The sequence below is a fragment of the Salvelinus fontinalis genome, chromosome 38 (genome assembly GCF_029448725.1).
Source record: "Salvelinus fontinalis isolate EN_2023a chromosome 38, ASM2944872v1, whole genome shotgun sequence".
Classification (NCBI taxonomy): domain Eukaryota; kingdom Metazoa; phylum Chordata; class Actinopteri; order Salmoniformes; family Salmonidae; genus Salvelinus; species Salvelinus fontinalis.
The window spans coordinates 11,099,689-11,118,331 of record NC_074702.1 but is presented as its reverse complement, the minus strand read 5'-3'; the positions used below and the strand labels follow the sequence as shown (position 1 = coordinate 11,118,331).

The following is an 18,643-nucleotide window of genomic DNA, read 5'->3' as shown; positions in this document are numbered from 1 at the left end:
ACTATTACAGACTATTGGGACGTGACTTGGTGAGGAAAGGAGACAAGGAGAGGAAGTTTATTCAGGCCATTATTGGGACGTGGCCCAGAAGAGCAGGAGAGCCCTGGAGCTCATGAGGCAGCTGTGCTACTCCTCCCACGCTCCTCTCCCCCCTCCCCTTTTGTCACATTCCAACAATAATTAGCTAGGTGTCAGCTGGCATCAATCTATTGATAGCTATCCGGCATACGTGCCTCTGTACTTGGGTGTTTCTGTGTGTTAATGTGCAGGGGAGGGCTTGTGTGTGCGTCTATTATAAAGCACCTGTTACAACTCCTAAACTTAGCAAAAAAAGAAACGTCACTTTTTCAGGACCCTGTCTTTCAAAGATAATTTGTAAAAATTCAAATAACTTCACAGATCTTCATTGTAAAGGGTTTAAACACTGTTTCCCATGCTTGTTCAATTAACCATAAACAATTAATAAACATGCACCTGTGGAACGGTCGTTAAGACACTAATAGCTTACAGACCGTAGGCAAGCAAGGTCACAGTTATGAAAGCTTAGGACACTAAAGAGGCATTTCTACTGACTCTGAAAAACAGAACAAAAAATATGCCCATGGTCCTTGCTCATCTGCGTGAACGTACCTTAGACATGCTGCAAGGAGGAATGAGGACTGCAGATGTGGCCAGTGCAATAAATTGCAATGTCCGTACTGTGAGACACCTAAAACAGCGCAGTGGCAGACCACGTGTAACAACACCTGTACAGGATCGGTACATTCGAACTAGAGGTCGACCGATTAATCGGAATGGCCGATTAAATCGGGGCCGATTTCAAGTTTTCATAACAATCGGAAATCGGTATTTTGGGGCGCCGATTTGCCGTTTTTTTTTTACACCTTTATTTAATATTTATTTAACTAGGCAAGTCAGTTAAGAACACATTCTTATTTTCAATGACGGCCTAGGAACGACAGATTTTTAACCTTGTCAGCTCGGGGGATCCAATCTTGCAACCTTACAGTTAACTAGTCCAATGCTCTAACACCTGATTACATTGCACTCCATGAGGAGCCTGCCTGTTAGCGAATGCAGTAAGCTAATGTAAGTTGCTAGCTAGCATTAAACTTATCTTATAAAAAACAATTAATCAATGACTGTCATTGCTCCAATGTGTACTTAACCATAAACATCAATGCCTTTCTTAAAATCAATACACAAGTATATATTTTTAAACCTGCATATTTAGCTAAAAGAAATCCAGGTTAGCAGGCAATATTAACCAGGTGAAATTGTGTCATTTCTCTTGCGTTCATTGCACGCAGAGTCAGGGTATATGCAACAGTTTGGGCCGCCTGGCTCTTTGCGAACTAATTTGCCAGAATTTTACATAATTATGACAACATTGAAGGTTGTGCAATGTAACAGGAATATTTATACTCATGGATGCCACCCGTTAGATAAAATACGGAACGGAATAAACGTTTTGTTTTCGAGGTGATAGTTTCCGGATTAGTCAAAGGTATATATGGTTTAGAGAGAAATAGTCGACGCGTTAAAATTCCTGTAATAACTTGCGGTTGAATTTGAAAGGGGTTCCTTCGTTATTTTACTGTTCATTTCTTCCATAGAGAATGTCTTGATCTACTTCAAATAAGGTCTGTGTTTCGTGCAGGCTTAAACCGCCTCGACGTTTTGATACCCGTGTAAATCTCACTAGGATAAGGTAACGTTTGTCAACATATTTTCATAAATCCACTCTACAATTTTTTTTATCTTCGCTTATATTTAGCCAATATTGATCAGAGTTACCTTGTCCTATGGATATCTGCACAGTTATAAAATTGGCACGGTGATGTAAGCCTACACGAAACACAGACCTTATTTTAAGTGAATCTAAAAATATCCTATGGAATAAATGAAGGAACCGCTTTTCAGATTTTGCTAGAAGGTATCATGGGAATTATGACTCGCACTTTGGTTGTCAATTCTTACCATGCCCATTATTAAAATAGGATTTCCTGCATATAGAAATTAAAGTTTTTAACATTCATCACAGGTAACTTAAACTCTATTTTTATTCAAACAGTTGAGAGTATTTGTCTCCTAAGCAGACTCTTCAGTATCATTGTCACTTCAGAGCTGTGTGCGTGTGTGTATTTATGTATTATATTAAGTTAAAATAAAAGTGTTCATTGTTCATTCAGTATTGTTGCAATTGTCATTATTACAAAAATGTGTGTCTGTGTATGATATATTTTTTTTAAACATTTTTTTTTTAATAAAAAAAATCGGCCGATTAATCGGTATCGGCTTTTTTTGTCCTCCAATAAATCGGTATCGGCATTGAAAAATCATAATCGGTCGACCTCTAATCCGAACATCCCACCTGCGGGACAGGTACAGGATGGCAACAACAACTGCCCGAGTTACACCAGGAAATCACAATCCCTCCATCAGTGCTCAGACTGTTCACAATAGGCTGAGAGAGGCTGGACTGAGGGCTTATAGGCCTGTTGTAAGGCAAGTCCTCACCAGACATCACCGGCAACAACGTCGCCTATGGGCACAAACCCGCCGTCGCTGGACCAGACAGGGCTGGACCAGACAGGACTGGCAAAAAGTGCTCTTCACTGACGAGTCACGGTTTTGTCTCACCAAGGGTGATGGTCAGATTTGCGTTTATCATCAAAGGAATGAGCTTTACACCGAGGCCTATACTCCGGAGCGGGATTGATTTGGAAGTGGAGGGTCCGCCATGGTCTGGAGCGGTGTTTCACAGCATCATCGGACTGAGCTTGTTGTCATTGCAGGCAATCTCAACGCTGTGTGTTACAGGGAAGACATCCTCCTCCCTCATGTGGTACCCTTCCTGCAGGCTCATCCTGACATGACCCTCCAGCATGACAATGCCGCCAGACAGGAATGTCAGTGTTCTGCCATGGCCAGCGAAGAGTATGGATCTCAATCCCATTGAGCACGTCTGGGACCTGTTGGATCGGAGGGTTTTATGAATTCCTCACAGAAATGTCCGGTAACTTGCAGGTGCCTTGGTGGAAGAGTGGGGTAACATCTCACGGCAGGAACTGTCAAATCTGGTGCAGTCCATGAGGAGGAGATACACTGCAGTACTTAATGCAGCTGGTGGGCACACCAGATACTGACTGTTACTTTTGATTTGGACCCCCCCTTTGTTCAGGGACACATTATTCAATTTCTGTTAGTCACATGTCTGAGGAACTTGTTCAGTTTATGTCTCAGTTGTTTAATCTTGTTATGTTCATACAAATATTTACACGTTAAGTTTGCTGAAAATAAACGCAGTTGACAGTGAGGACGTTTCTTTTTTTGCTGAGTTCATCTCCATTTTCACTTGAAACTCATTCATATTATATGGTTATTCAACACGTTTTGTTTTACAGCATTTCTTAGTTCCACCAGGCAGGTCAGTGTGAGAGAGTTGTATTAATTACCACTGAGTCACTGTTACACCAGCTCTAGCACCAAGACCACATTGTGTAACCATTTGAGCAAACAAAACACCCACCGTGTCACCATTTACACAACCAGTAAGAATGCAGGACACTGATGGGCCAAACGATAACCTCACCCCACTGTGAGCTTCTTCACTGTCCATGCCACAGTGGCAGAGGCTGATACCTGTCAAACAAGCTTCTTCAATAACAGTCACATTGCAGTGAGTTTGTGTCAGCCAGTCAGAATCAGAATAGGAAGGATCATAGAAATTCTAGTTGTATGGTGCCTGCCAATACCCAGTAAGAGTAGAGCATCACAGATCACAATCTAGTTGCATGGTGCCTGCCAATACCCAGTAAGACTAGAGCATCACAGATCACAATCTAGTTGTATGGTGCCTGCCAATACCCAGTAAGACTAGAGCATCACAGATCACAATCTAGTTGTATGGTGCCTGCCAATAGCCAGTAAGACTAGAGCATCACAGACCGCTGGAGTTATAATAATGTCAACAGAGCCAACTGTCACAACACTTTAGAGGGATGAAGCCTTAGACAGACCCTTATGCAGTGGTGGAAAAAGTACTCAATTGTCATACTTGAGTAAAAGTACAGATACCTTAATAGAAAACGACTCAAGTAAATGTCACCCAGTAAAATACTACTTGAGTAAAAGTCTAAAATGATTTAGTTTTAAATATACTTAAGTATCAAAAGGTAAATGGAATTGCTCAAAAATATTTAAGAATCAAAAGTAAAAGTATAAATAATTTCAAATTCCTTATATTAATTTTCTTGTTTTTTTATTTACGAGTAGCCAAGGGCACACTACAACACGCATACATCATTTACAAACGAAGCATGTGTGTTTAGTGAGTCCGCCAGGTCAGAGGCAGTTGGGATGAGCAGAGACGTTCTCATGGTAAGTGTGTGAATCGGACCATTTTCCTGTCAAAATGTAACGAGCACTTTTGGGTGTCAGGGAAAAAGCATGGAGTAAAAAGTACATTATTTCCTTTAGGAATGTAGTGGAATAAAAGTAAAAGTTTACAAAAATATAAATAGTAAAGTAGATACCCCAAAAAACGACTTAAGTAGTACTTTACACCACTGCCCTTATGTGACTGGTGAGAGTCATACACTGGTGAGAGTCATACAGTCATACACTGTACTATACAGTGGCCCCACTGTATAGTACAGTCAAATAAAAGCAACAAAGAGAATGAGGGTTCTACAGTATCTATCAATCATAGAAACCAGTCTTTCATCCCATCTGAAAACATAGAGTAGGTGCATTTCTAAATACCAAACATCCATTCATTGTGTCAGCTTACGTCACTCTTCACCCCAAACACCCGGTCCTGCACAATAGCCTGTGTCTGGTCCCCTGTGCCACTATGACAGCATGGCCCTGAAATAGAGCAGAGCCCTAATGGAAGCTAGCTGTGTTTGTGCTCTTTTTATCTGGCCTTCTCATCAGGCAAGGCTTCATTGCACTGAATGAGTCCGGGCTTCTCTGGGGTCCTATGGCCCTGGCCGGGCTCCGAGGGGGTGTCCCCAGAGGCGCCTGAGTAGAAAAGGAGCAGGAGGCACACAGACAGGAAGTGGGTGTAATTTCCTCAGGAAACGATAAGAGCCATTTCCTGTTCGACCTGTCTGCAAGAGTCATGTCGAGAGATCGAGAGAGCGAAAGAAGACGAGAGAGAGAGGAGGGGGATGAGGAAGAGGGGAGGAGGGATGAGGAGAGGTTAGAGGAGGAGAGAGAGAGGCGTGATGGTGTACAAAATGAGAAAGAGAGAAAGAAAGCTAGAAAGAGGAAGGATGGAGCATGGCAGAGGGGAACAAGGTCAGGGGTAAGATTAAGAAGTGACACCCTTCTCTTTACTTGAACTGTGCTCATCACCTCTGTAACTCAGTAAAGGAAGTTGGCAAATATTTCATGAACGAAATCCACCGAAGAAAGATGATTGAGAAACAGAGAGAGTCGAGGACACGTGGGTAAAACTGAGATAAGGTGTGAGAAGCACAGTGAGGCCCTAGTACTGCTGCCTGCCTGCCATCATGTGTGCGGAGGTGTGCATATCAAATCAAATGTTATTTGTCACATGCTTCATAGACAACTGGTGTAGACTAACAGTGAAATGCTTACTTATGGGCCCTTCCCAACAATGCTTACTTACAGTCCATTCATTAACCCAACAAAAATACAATGTGTGTGGTGTGTTGGACAATGCAGAGACTGAAGTGTGAAATTCCTGGGCTAACTCAGGTTAATGAAGGATAATCATTCATAGCTGACAACTGTTGCAACACCACTGTGGTCAACACATTTACAAAAACACTGCAGATTACACACGACCGTCCAGATTAGATACATTGATATTCCAACTGCATGTGAGATTAGGGATTAAATACAATTGAAGTCAGAAGTTTACCTACACCTTAGCCAAGTACATTTACTCAGTTTGACAATTCCTGACCTTTAATCCTAGTAAAATTCAGTTTTAGGTCAGTTAGGATCACCTCTTTATTTTAAGAATGTGAAATAACAGCAGAGAGAATGATTGCTTTCAACATTTATTTATTTCATCACATTCCCAGTGGGTCAGAAGTTAACATACACTCAATTAGTATTTGGTAGCATTGCCTTTAAATTGTGTAACTTGTGTCAAACGTTTCAGGTAGCCTTCCACAAGCTTCCCAAAATAAGTTGGGTGAATTTTGGCCCATTCCTTCCGACAGCTGGTGTAACTGAGTCAGGATTGTAGGCCTCCTTGCTCACACACACACCTTTTCAGTTCTGCCCACACATTTTCTATAGGATTTAGGTCAGGGCTTTGTGATGGCCACCTTGACTTTGTTGTCCTTAAGCCATTTTGCCACAACTTTGGAAGTAGGCTTGGGGTCATTGTCCATTTGGAAGACCCATTTGCGACCAAGCTTTAACTTCCTGACTGATGTCTTGAGATGTTGCTTCAATATATCCACATCATTTCCCATCCTCATGATGCCATCTATTTTGTGAAGTGCACCAGTCCCTCCTGCAGCAAAGCACCCGCACAACATGATGCTGCCACCCCTGTGCTTCACGGTTGGGATGGTGTTCTTCAGCTTGCAAGCCTCCCCCTTTTCCCTCCAAATATAACAATGGTCATTATGGCCAAGCAGTTCTATTTTTGTTTCATCAGACCAGAGGACATTTCTCCAAAAATGACGATCTTTGTCCCCATGTGCAGTTGCAAACCGTAGTCTGGCTTTTTTAATGGCGGTTTTGGAGCAGTGGCTTCTTCCTTGCTGAGCGGCCTTTCAGGTTATGTCGATATAGGACTTGTTTTACTGTGGATATAGATACTTTTGTGCCTGTTTCCTCCAGTATCTTCACAAGGTCCTTTGCTGTTGTTCTGGGATTGACTTGCACTTTTCGCACCAAAGTAGGTTCATTTTTAGGAGACAGAACGCGTCTCCTTCCTGAGCCGTGTCGCGGCTGCGTGGTCCCATGGTGTTTATACTTGCGTACTATTGTTTGTACAGATGAACGTGGTACCTTCAGACATTTGGAAATTGCTCCCAAGGATGAACCAAACTTGTGGAGGTCTACAATTTTTTTTCTGAGGTCTTGGCTGATTTCCCCATGATGTCAAGCAAAGAGGCATTGAGTTTGAAGGTAGGCCTTGAAATACATCTACAAGTACACCTCCAATTGACTCAAATTATGTCACTTAGCCCATCAGAAGCTTCAAAAGCCATGACATAATTTTCTGGAATTTTCCAAGCTGTTTAAAGGCACAGTCAACTTAGTGTATGTAAACTTCTGACCCACTGAAATTGTGATACAGGGAATTATAAGTGTAATAATCTGTCTGTAAACAATTGTTGGAAAAATTACTTGTGTCATGTACAAAGTAGATGTCCTAACCGACTTGCCAACATTATAGTTTGTTAACAAGAAATTTGTGGAGTGGTTGAAAAACAAGTTTTAATGACTCCATTCTAAGTGTATAGAAACTTCTGACCAAATGTAGGTACAAAGATTTCCCTAAATTAGTCATACATATATACAACTCAATGTCAACAGATTAAATAATTCAACAGAACAGTTTACTGCCTGGCCTTGTAACTATTTGTAGGGTTAATCAGTACATAGTATTGGGCAGAAAATAGTATTGGGTAAACAGAGATTGTCATTCACAATTCAACATAGTGTAGTCGCAGACTCTGGACTTAAATGGATGTTCCAAAAGAGAGAGATCTAAGACAGAAGAAAGAACCAAGAGAGGCAAAGAGATGAGAATGAAAGAGTAAAAGGAGAGAATAGAGAGAGCGAGGTAGAGAGAGAGAGAGAGCGAGGTAGAGAAAGAGAGGTAGAGAGAGAGAGAGCGAGGTAGAGAAAGAGCGAGGTAGAGAAAGAAAGAGCGAGGTAGAGAAAGAAAGAGCGAGGTAGAGAAAGAGCGAGGTAGAGAAAGAGAGAGCGAGGTAGAGAAAGAGAGAGCGAGGTAGAGAAAGAGAGAGCGAGGTAGAGAAAGAGAGAGCGAGGTAGAGAAAGAGAGGTAGAGAGGTAGAGAGCGAGGTAGAGAAAGAGAGAGCGAGGTAGAGAAAGAGCAAGGTAGAGAGAGAGAGCGAGGTAGAGAAAGAGTGAGGTAGAGAAAGAGAGAGCGAGGTAGAGAAAGAGAGGTAGAGAGAGAGAGAGAGCGAGGTAGAGAAAGAGCGAGGTAGAGAGAGAGAGAGCGAGGTAGAGAGAGAGAGCGAGGTAGAGAAAGAGCGAGGTAGAGAGAGAGAGCGAGGTAGAGAAAGAGAGAGCGAGGTAGAGAAAGAGAGAGCGAGGTAGAGAAAGAGAGAGCGAGGTAGAGAGAGAGAGAGAGAGAGGTAGAGAAAGAGAGGTAGAGAGAGAGAGAGAGGTAGAGAAAGAGAGGTAGAGAGAGAGAGAGGTAGAGAAAGAGAGGTAGAGAGAGAGAGAGAGGTAGAGAAAGAGAGGTAGAGAGAGAGAGAGAGAGAGAGAGAGAGAGAGAGAAAGAGAGGTAGAGAGAGAGAGAGAGAAAGAGAGGTAGAGAGAGAGAGAGAGAGAGAGAGAGAGAGAGAGAGAGAAAGAGAGGTAGAGAGAGAGAGAGCGAGGTAGAGAAAGAGAGAGCGAGGTAGAGAAAGAGAGAGCGAGGTAGAGAAAGAGAGAGCGAGGTAGAGAAAGAGAGAGAGAGGTAGAGAAAGAGAGAGAGAGGTAGAGAAAGAGAGGTAGCGAGAGAGAGGTAGAGAAAGAGAGGTAGAGAGAGAGAGGTAGAGAAAGAGAGGTAGAGAGAGAGAGAGGTAGAGAAAGAGAGGTAGAGAGAGAGAGAGAGAGAGAGAGAAGTGTCAGTAGGATGTGGGGAGGGAAACAACTACACTGAAAGTGGTGTGAATATGCCCTCATACCACATCCTCTCTACCATCCATCTTTCAGTCCGCTTCTCTCGCTCTCTTTCTTCCCTCCCAGTACTCTCTTCTCCCCTCTCTCTCCACCTTCAAATCAGTCTCAATCGCCAAGTCGCAGTTGTAAATGAGAACTTGTTCTCAACTGACCTACCTGGTTAAATAAAGGTGAAATAAAATAAAAAATAAATCTTGGTTGGTATGGCCACTCCAATACAGCCAAGCCACTCATGACCAGAACAGTAGAGCCAATTACGTCATTTAGCAGCCATTACGCACTGGCTAACATAAGACTAGCAACTCAAAAAAGTCCTAACCCCTAGAACAGCAGTGATGTGTAAAATCCCCTGCATCTTTTTCTCTGTCCCTATTGCCTAACCCTTAGTGCCAAAATATACTTCCATACCCCTGACAACTCCTTGGCATTACTTTCCCTACCCCCTCTTTTTCTCTTGCTCTCCATGTAAGTGGTCACTGTTTCATGCTTCATGGAAACATTGGATAGACGAGGGCCAATCGACTGGCATGGATTGGGTTCGCAGTGAGCCTCCCGCCTATTTAACTGTTTCTAAATGTGTGTGTGTCTGGATAGTAGGGTAATTGCGCAGGCCAAACACAGAGGCCTTTGATTACCATTTGGGTCGTGGAGAAACATTCTCATTCATTCAGAAGGGATGTGTATGTGTGTGTGTGTGTGTGTGTGTGTGTGTGTGTGCGTGTGCGTGTGCGTGTGCGTGTGCGTGTGCGTGTGCGTGTGCGTGTGCGTGTGCGCGTGTGTGTGTGTGTGTGCGTGTGCGTGTGTGTGTGTTGACAGGCCACGTTTTACCACCATGTCCAGCGGTGACTGATGATGACTTGAGGACTGCAGCACATAAAGCAGCTATGTCCGGCCAGAGTGTTGGAAGAGCTTTCCCAGAATCCCAATCTGGGCTGGCTCTGAACATGGAGGTGGGCAATACCGCCGCCCAACAGACACACCCCTCCATGACGGTACGGCCCACATAACTCACCAACCATACAACCCAGTCCTGCTGCATTCATATCCTCCATCTTAACTTAGCTCCATTACTGAGGAACCATAAACCACATACTGCAGCTAGCATCATTATTGGACATTTCTATTACATTTCTCAGTGAAAATGGCCTAATAATTCATCTCTTCAGATTTAGTCATACAGTTCTTGTCTCCCCCTTTTCTAACCAGACTTTTAGAAAATAATGTGTATACAACTCATTCAGAGTTGTAAATGTTAAGATAGTGTCGTGTCCTAGGGCCCCCTCTCGGTGTTTACATTGGAAACCTCATCAGCCCTGCTGCACTGTCAACATGGATGGTCATTTGAGGCTGCTTGTTCTCGTGATGGTGGTGTGTGTGTCTAAATCTCCACTCTTGTTCAAGTCCCACTTCTTGCAAGTTATCCCAACCACCCCTATCCCTCTCTCTCCAGCCATCCATCCCCAAGAGTAAAGACATAATACACACAGACAACTGTATACCACATACAGGATGTACAATTAGACTATGTGCACACACACACACGTCTGCTCCTCCCTACTAAAAGACTCAATCAGGGCTTGGGTATGTCACCACTTTGCACACATCTCCTTCACACATATTCAGCTCCATTCCCGCCTCTACATAGTGTATCAGAGGATAGTGGGTTGGTCCTGGACTCTTCTGAACTACATGGCTGTGCTACAGGGCTGACACAGCACACTGACATACAGGAGAGAGAGATAAGCACTTCTACTGTACAAGCTGACAGTAAACCAGGGTTACCTGTGTTCACCTGAGAATACCCCTGAGCTAGGCTAACTGAGAACCATCACCCACCCTGCCGTTACAATCTCCACTTATTACAAATACACAGCTCATTTAACTGTCGTCTGGAATGCACACTTGGCTAATTGCAAACGGACATACAGTGTGCACACACTGATGAACACACACGGTTCTTGGTTAGAAGGTGCTGAGCTTCATCTTGCTCAAGGCCAGGATTAGTGCTGCTGCTTTCAGATCCTTCCGTCATGCCAGGGAGACGCAGGACGGCATAGCACACACACACACACACACACACACACACACACACACACACACACACGTGGCACTGTTCATTACACTTGATTAACATAAGAATCTGCACTGTAGATTACTCTTCTCAACATGCCTTTATAGCTAAACTGAACAGCTGACATGTTTGAGATGTTTATTTTCTAAGCTAGACAAGTAGTCCTATAGGGAATCCCTAGTAGTTGCCCCTTTGTCCAGAGGGACAGCCCCTGGCTGTTGCATTGTGGATAGTAGGCTATATTCCACCATCTGCTGGTTGTCTGGTCGTAACCCTCTGGCCTAGTTACTGAGCTCAGGGTACCTCAGCTGTAACTACACTAGGCCTAATAAAGCACTGGGATTCCTCTATTAATGCACTGAGAGAATAGGATTGTGTACCTGAGAGAATAGGATTGTGTACCTGAGAGAATAGGATTGTGTACCTGAGAGAATAGGATTGTGTACCTGAGAGAATAGGATTGTGTACTTGAGAGAGGGATGGTTTACCGGAGAGAATAGGATTGTGTACCTGAGAGAATAGGATTGTGTACCTGAGAGAATAGGATTGTGTACCTGAGAGAATAGGATTGTGTAGCTGAGAGAATAGGATTGTGTACCTGAGAGAATAGGATTGTGTACCTGAGAGAATAGGATTGTGTACCTGAGAGAATAGGATTGTGTACCTGAGAGAATAGGATTGTGTAGCTGAGAGAATAGGATTGTGTAGCTGAGAGAATAGAATTGTGTACCTGAGAGAATAGGATTGTGTACCTGAGAGAATAGGATTGTGTACCTGAGAGAATAGGATTGTGTACCTGAGAGAATAGGATTGTGTACCTGAGAGAATAGGATTGTGTACCTGAGAGAATAGGATTGTGTACCTGAGAGAATAGGATTGTGTAGCTGAGAGAATAGGATTGTGTAGCTGAGAGAATAGGATTGTGTACCTGAGAGAATAGGATTGTGTACCTGAGAGAATAGGATTGTGTAGCTGAGAGAATAGGATTGTGTACCTGAGAGAATAGGATTGTGTACCTGAGAGAATAGGATTGTGTACCTGAGAGAAAAGGATTGTGTACCTGAGAGAAAAGGATTGTGTACCTGAGAGAAAAGGATTGTGTACCTGAGAGAATAGGATTGTGTACCTGAGAGAATAGGATTGTGTACCTGAGAGAATAGGATTGTGTACCTGAGAGAATAGGATTGTGTACCTGAGAGAATAGGATTGTGTACCTGAGAGAATAGGATTGTGTACCTGAGAGAATAGGATTGTGTACCTGAGAGAATAGGATTGTGTACCTGAGAGAATAGGATTGTGTACTTGAGAGAATAGGATTGTGTACCTGAGAGAATAGGATTGTGTACCTGAGAGAATAGGATTGTGTACCTGAGAGAATAGGATTGTGTACCTGAGAGAATAGGATTGTGTACTTGAGAGAATAGGATTGTGTACTTGAGAGAATAGGATTGTGTACCTGAGACAATAGGATTGTGTACCTGAGAGAATAGGATTGTGTACTTGAGAGAATAGGATTGTGTACTTGAGAGAGGGATGGTGTACCTGAGAGAATAGGATTGTGTACCTGAGAGAATAGGATTGTGTACTTGAGAGAATAGGATTGTGTACTTGAGAGAGGGATGGTGTACCTGAGAGAATAGGATTGTGTACCTGAGAGAATAGGATTGTGTACTTGAGAGAATAGGATTGTGTACTTGAGAGAGGGATGGTGTACCTGAGAGAATAGGATTGTGTACCTGAGAGAGGAATTGGCGGAGGGTGGGGAGTGTGTGTGTGTGCGTGCATTCGTTAGGGCTGGGCGATATGGCCTAAAAATCATATCTCAATTTTTTCTAACTTATGGGCGATTCACGATATATACAGTTTCTCTAAATAGGCTTTGTTGTTCAATTAAAGGTCAAATACATTGCATTTCAAACAGTCAGCAATAATCTAATGAATTCAGGACTTGTAAAATTATACCTAGGTTAAATATAAGCCTTCCACAACCATAAAACACACTAATTATTTAATCAAAATAGTTTAACCTGCTTTTTTACAATAATCACTGATCTGGCTTTCAAGTCTGTCTATGAAAATGCCCTTTTTTATTACAAATTTAACCAGAAACATTCACTAATAATGACTCACTTCTTGTAGCAAGGACTATAGAAAATTAACACCGGTCTCATCAACAACCTCTTAAGCACAAGTGCTAGCGAGAAGCCAGCTAATCTTTATATTTCAACTTTAGCCAACTTGAATCTATTTGCTAGCTAACAAGGTCTAACAGTTGACGTGTTATGAACACATCCTTCTGTCTGTCTCCAACTGTTTAACAGCATTCTAGCCTGTCCACTTTGTTCAGATGTTAAAATCGAATGGCTATCTTATTTCTCAGAATGAGAACGAGTTGCCCTCGAGAATGAGAACCAATTCCTTTTATAATTGTGTTTTATGCTAAAACAGTCTTTGGCTAAAATGCTACTAGCAGTATGTGGTATTGCAATGCAGCCAGGCACGATAAACTGAGCATTCATTTTTCCAGAATCAACGTTCATTGATACTCCTGTTTCAGTAGTGTCTGCTCTGCCCACAATTTGAGGAGTTGAGACATAAAAATGATATAGTTAGAAAGGTAACTCCTCTTTTACAGTAAAATAATGTCTCAATGTGTTTCAGTCTCCATATGACCCATTCTGTTGGACCAAACCTCAAATGCAAATAGCGAGTTGAAACCGCTTGTCAGAGGAAGAAGTGAGGGGGGGGGGGGGTCTTGGTGTTCATGTGTAAATGAAAAGATGCACAGTCTCAGCAGAAGAAGCAAAGGAGATGAGACCAAAAAGACAACATGATGAGAACAAGCGGACATAAACGCTCATAAAAACAAAAAATAAACAATAACTTGATTCTTGCGATACGGGCATTTGGATATCAAACCAAAACATGAATTCAAATTATCAAATTCGATATATAGCCCAGCCCTAGTACGTGTGTGTGTGAGTGAGAGACAAGAAACTTCAATTAAATAGCCCAAATTCCTTTAAAAGGAAGAGACGATACCTTTTGAGCTTCAGGCAAGACTGCACTTGCAGAGGTAGAGAAAGAAATAAAGAGGGAGGGATGACAGCAAAGTGTTGTTGTTCCTCTAACAGAGACAGGAAGCCTCTGTAGTTCAGTGGTCGCCGCTGACACATCACAACGCTCCAAGCCCAACCGCCATTTCAGCATCACGTCTCATCTGATCAGTTCAGCTACAGAACTACTCCAAAACAACTACGGGTCAACCCACAGGCCCATAACAACAGACCATGGCTGAACTTGAGACAGAGTGCTGTTCAGATTCTGAGCAAAGATTATACATAGCACCTAAAGCAACATTTTTTCTGATTAAGCCTTCACAATGTTGATATGTTGTAGCCCCAATTCAGTCCCTTAGTAACACATAAACAAGGTTATTTTTGGAGTTCAATTGAGCCTGCGAAACTAAACAGCTAAATAAGTGTTGATCAACTCAAACCATGGATATTGGCCCAACCCTCTAGGTCTGATCAGGTACAGTTGAAGTCAGAAGTTTACATACACTTAGGTTGGAGTCAAGTAATTTTTCCAACAATTGTTTATAGACAGATTATTACACTTATAAGTCACTGTATCACAATTCCAGTGGGTCAGAAGTTTACATACACTAAGTTGACTGTGTCTTTAAACAGCTTGGAAAATTCCAGAAATTATGTCATGGCTTTAGAAGCTTCTGATAGGCTAAGTGACATCATTTGAGTCAATTGGAGGTGTACCTGTGGATGTATTTCAAGGGCTACCTTCAAACTCTGTGCCTCTTTGCTTGACATCATGGGAAAATCAAAAGAAATCAGCCAAGACCTCAGAAAAAAATTGTAGACCACCACAAGTCTGGTTCATCCTTGGGAGCAATTTCCAAACGCCTGAAGGTACCACGTTCATCTGTACAAACAAAGTACGCAAGTATAAACACCATGGGACCACAGAGCCATCATACCGCTCAGGAAGGAGACGCGTTCTGTCTCCTAGAGATGAACGTACTTTGGTGCGAAAAGTGCAAATCAATCCCAGAACAACAGCAAAGGACCATGTGAAGATGCTGGAGGAAACAGGTACAAAAGTATCTATATCCACAGTAAAACAAGTCCTATATCGACATAACCTGAAAGGCCACTCAGCAAGGAAGAAGCCACTGCTCCAAAACCGCCATAAAAAAGCCAGACTAAGGTTTGCAACTGCACATGTGGAGAAAGATCGTAATTTTTGGAGAAATGTCCTCTGGTCTGATGAAACAAAAATAGAACTGCTTGGCCATAATGACCATCGATATGTTTGGAGGAGAAAGGGGGAGGCTTGCAAGCCGAAGAACACCCTCCCAACCGTGAAGCACGGGGGTGGCAGCATCATGTTGTGGGGGTGCTTTGCTGCAGAAGGGACTGGTGCACTTCACAAAATAGATGCCATCGTGAGGAAGGAAAATTATGTGGATATATTGAAGTAACATCTCAAAACATCAGTCAGGAAGTTAAAGCTTAGTCGCAAATGGGTCTTCCAAATGGACAATGACCCCAAGCATACTTCCAAAGTTGTGGCAAAACGGCTTAAGGACAACAAAGTCAAGGTATTGGAGTGACCTCAATGCTATAGAAAATGTGTGGGCAGAACTGAAAAAGTGTGTGCGAGCAAGGAGGCCTACAAACCTGACTCAGTAACACCAGCTCTGTCAGGAGGAATGGGCCAAAATTCACCCAACTTATTGTGGGAAGCTTGTGGAAGGCTACTCGAAATGTTTGACCCAAGTTAAACAATTTAAAGGCAATGCTACCAAATACTAATTGAGTATATGTAAACTTCTGACCTACTGGGAATGTGATGAAACAAATAAAAGCTGAAATAAATAATTATATTATTCGGACATTTCACATTCTTAAAATAAAGTGGTGATCCTAACTGACCTAAGACAGGGAATTTTTACTAGGATTAAATATCAGGAATTGTGAAAAACTGAGTTTAAATGTATTTGGCTAAGATGCATGTAAACTTCCAACATCAACTGTATATTATTCTCTTGATCTTTGATCCCAGAACTTCTAAGTCACTGTTACTACAGGAGCTGGCTAACACCCAGTACTCTACCCTGCACCTTACAGACTGCTTTGCCCTATGTACATAGTGATTGAACACTGGTCACCTTAATCATGTTTACATACTGTTTTACCCACTTCATATGTATATACTGTATTCTAGTCATGGCTCATCCTATACAACTACTGCTGTACCCACTTTTTCTATTGATATACTGTCTATACCAGTTTATATATATTCCAGACTTTGACATTGCTCGTTCTGAAATGTTTTATTTATTTATTTGTACTTATTGGAGTATGTGCATATTGTTGTGTATTGCTAGGTACTATTACTGCATTGTTGGATGCTAGAAACACAAGCATTTCACTGCACCTGCGATAACATCTGCATATGCAATCAATACATTTATTTGATTTTGATTTGTAGAGGTTTAAACTGAATGGTGGGGGAGGGGAGTGAGACAAAGGGGGAGGGGAGTGAGACAAAGGGGGAGGAGAGTGAGACAAAGGGGGAGGAGAGTGAGACAAAGGGGGAGGGGAGTGAGACAAAGGGGGAGGGGAGTGAGACAAAGGGGGAGGAGAGAGGCAAAAAATGCCAAAAGTGGGAAGGACTCCAGTGACAGATGTGTGTTTGTATAGCTGCTGTACTTTTCATATAGAAAGAGAAAATAGTGTCATCAATTGGAGCATCGGATAAATATGCTACAGTGTGTGATAGATACATCTACTGGTACAATCTCACAATTTGCTATCAGTAGGCTATCTATCTTTGATAATGATTAACTATCTAATCAGTATAATGTATGTGTAACTATGTCTAAATAACACTCAGAATTTAGGCTGGTTTAACAGCTAAATCAAACATGGCTGTTATTTGATAAAATATACTTTTTAGATTTTAAATGTCACATTGAAATACTATTTTTTTTTAAATACATAGGCAAGCAAATCATTGCACGTAGGCCGGGCCACATTGCTGGCAATAACTGCTATAGTTACAGAGTTACATGAAATAATAGGCTACAATGTTGCGAGTCATTTTACAAATTATGCTCTTTGCAACATTTTTGTAACATGACGGATAGCTATACTTTGTAGCCTGCTAAAAAAATATCACTTGATTGAACAACAAATTAGCAAGCGACCTGACACGTACCCTTCAAATACCAGTATGCTTCAGCAAGTCCTACTCTGTAATGAAAATAGTGTTTAATTAACTCTAAAACACCTGATTTTGGGACTCGAGAGAACGAGATGTTCCGCTAGATTGTAGCCAAACACAACATTCCTTTAGCTAGACGTTAACTAAAAGCTGTCTGGTGAGCTGGCTAGCGAGAGACAAGCCTTTACTCGCGGAATAACCTAATTCAATCCCACGGTTTTTTATAAGTAACTAAGCATCGAACGTATGTACATGTTAAATATATTATCAACATGTTTTGACGAGGTACTCACCTCAAAATACAGCAACAACAAAAAAAAGACTGAACAACGTCTATTATGGTTCGCTGTTCGAAAGTTGTCATATGTCGCTGGAAAAAAACATTGTACGCGGAAGTACAAATTCAAGTGCACAATTTTCCCTTGCCTGATTTTTTTTTATCTGCATAAACCACTGGCAAAGTCATGCATGACGATGTCAAAATATATTGGTTTGATATAATAATACAGTGTTCAATATGATCTAGCTATATAAAATCTGGTTTTCATGTAACTTTTTCCACCCCCAGTTGTTTCCTGATGGGCTTCCATACTAGATTGTGTTACACGGTATTCGGTCCCCTCGTCTAGCCATGGGAGTCAAGCTGATCTTTTCACACGTAAGGTAATCCGTGTTGAAATATTACTTATGGAATTGAAAGCATTATGTCAATTATTGAACAGTAATTGAAACCCTGAACTAGTGCATCCATAAATACATTTAGGAATATCCAGTAGAGGCAATGCTTTTGTTTCCGTAAACTTCTGTTTCACTTAGCGATATGATCTCATATGTTTCACAATTCACAAATAGGCTATCACACAAAGTAATTCCGATTTAGTTAGTGTTGGCTGTTTGTGAAAGTTTAGGGCATGCACCTATCTTGGGTTGTCATCTTCTTAATTTCCCGTCTTCATATCCGGCCTTTTACTACTCTCCGCTTCCAAGTGCGTCCGAAATTGCACCCTATTCACTTTATAGTGCACTGGTCAAATGTAGTGCACACTATGTAGACAAAACTATGCCATTTTCAGACTTTTTAATCAACACGTTTAATAAAGGTAGGCGGCAGATTTTCATGTCATCATATCCTTGGGAGAGGAGGCCATATGGCATATGCTGTCCCATTACCCTGACTATTACAACTCATTGAACTCAATCAGTCAATTACACATGCAAGGAAAATAAGACTAATAAGACTAAGAAAATAAGACTAAGGCCATTTTTACTCATGCTCATGAATTCAAACTCTTCCATGATATAATGCAAACTATTCGTGTAGACTAGATAAGGTCATTACATTGTAATATAGGTCCAGGTTCGCCACCCTGTGGAGAAAGGATGCTCTACACCAGGGGTCTCAAGCAGGCCTATAGGAGGCTCTTCCTGTGTAATGCACACATTCACACAATGAGTTGAGTGCCAACA

At 41.9% G+C, this 18,643-nt stretch overlaps 1 protein-coding gene across 5 annotated transcripts in view; it reads right to left on the bottom strand.

The window, feature by feature from the left end:
• LOC129837739 (rho guanine nucleotide exchange factor 1-like) overlaps nt 1-18,112 on the bottom strand; it is a 53,050-nt gene extending 34,938 nt beyond the window's left edge. The window contains exon 1 of one of the 5 annotated variants that reach the window (XM_055904149.1): nt 18,094-18,112. The gene's annotated coding sequence lies outside the window, so the exon portion shown is untranslated. Of the gene's footprint in view, nt 1-4,795; nt 5,233-17,469; nt 17,775-18,093 lie in introns of those variants that run through there. The other 4 variants (XM_055904151.1, XM_055904147.1, XM_055904152.1 and 1 more) reach the window with 4 other exon arrangements.
• Nucleotides 18,113-18,643: the final 531 nt, after the last annotated feature.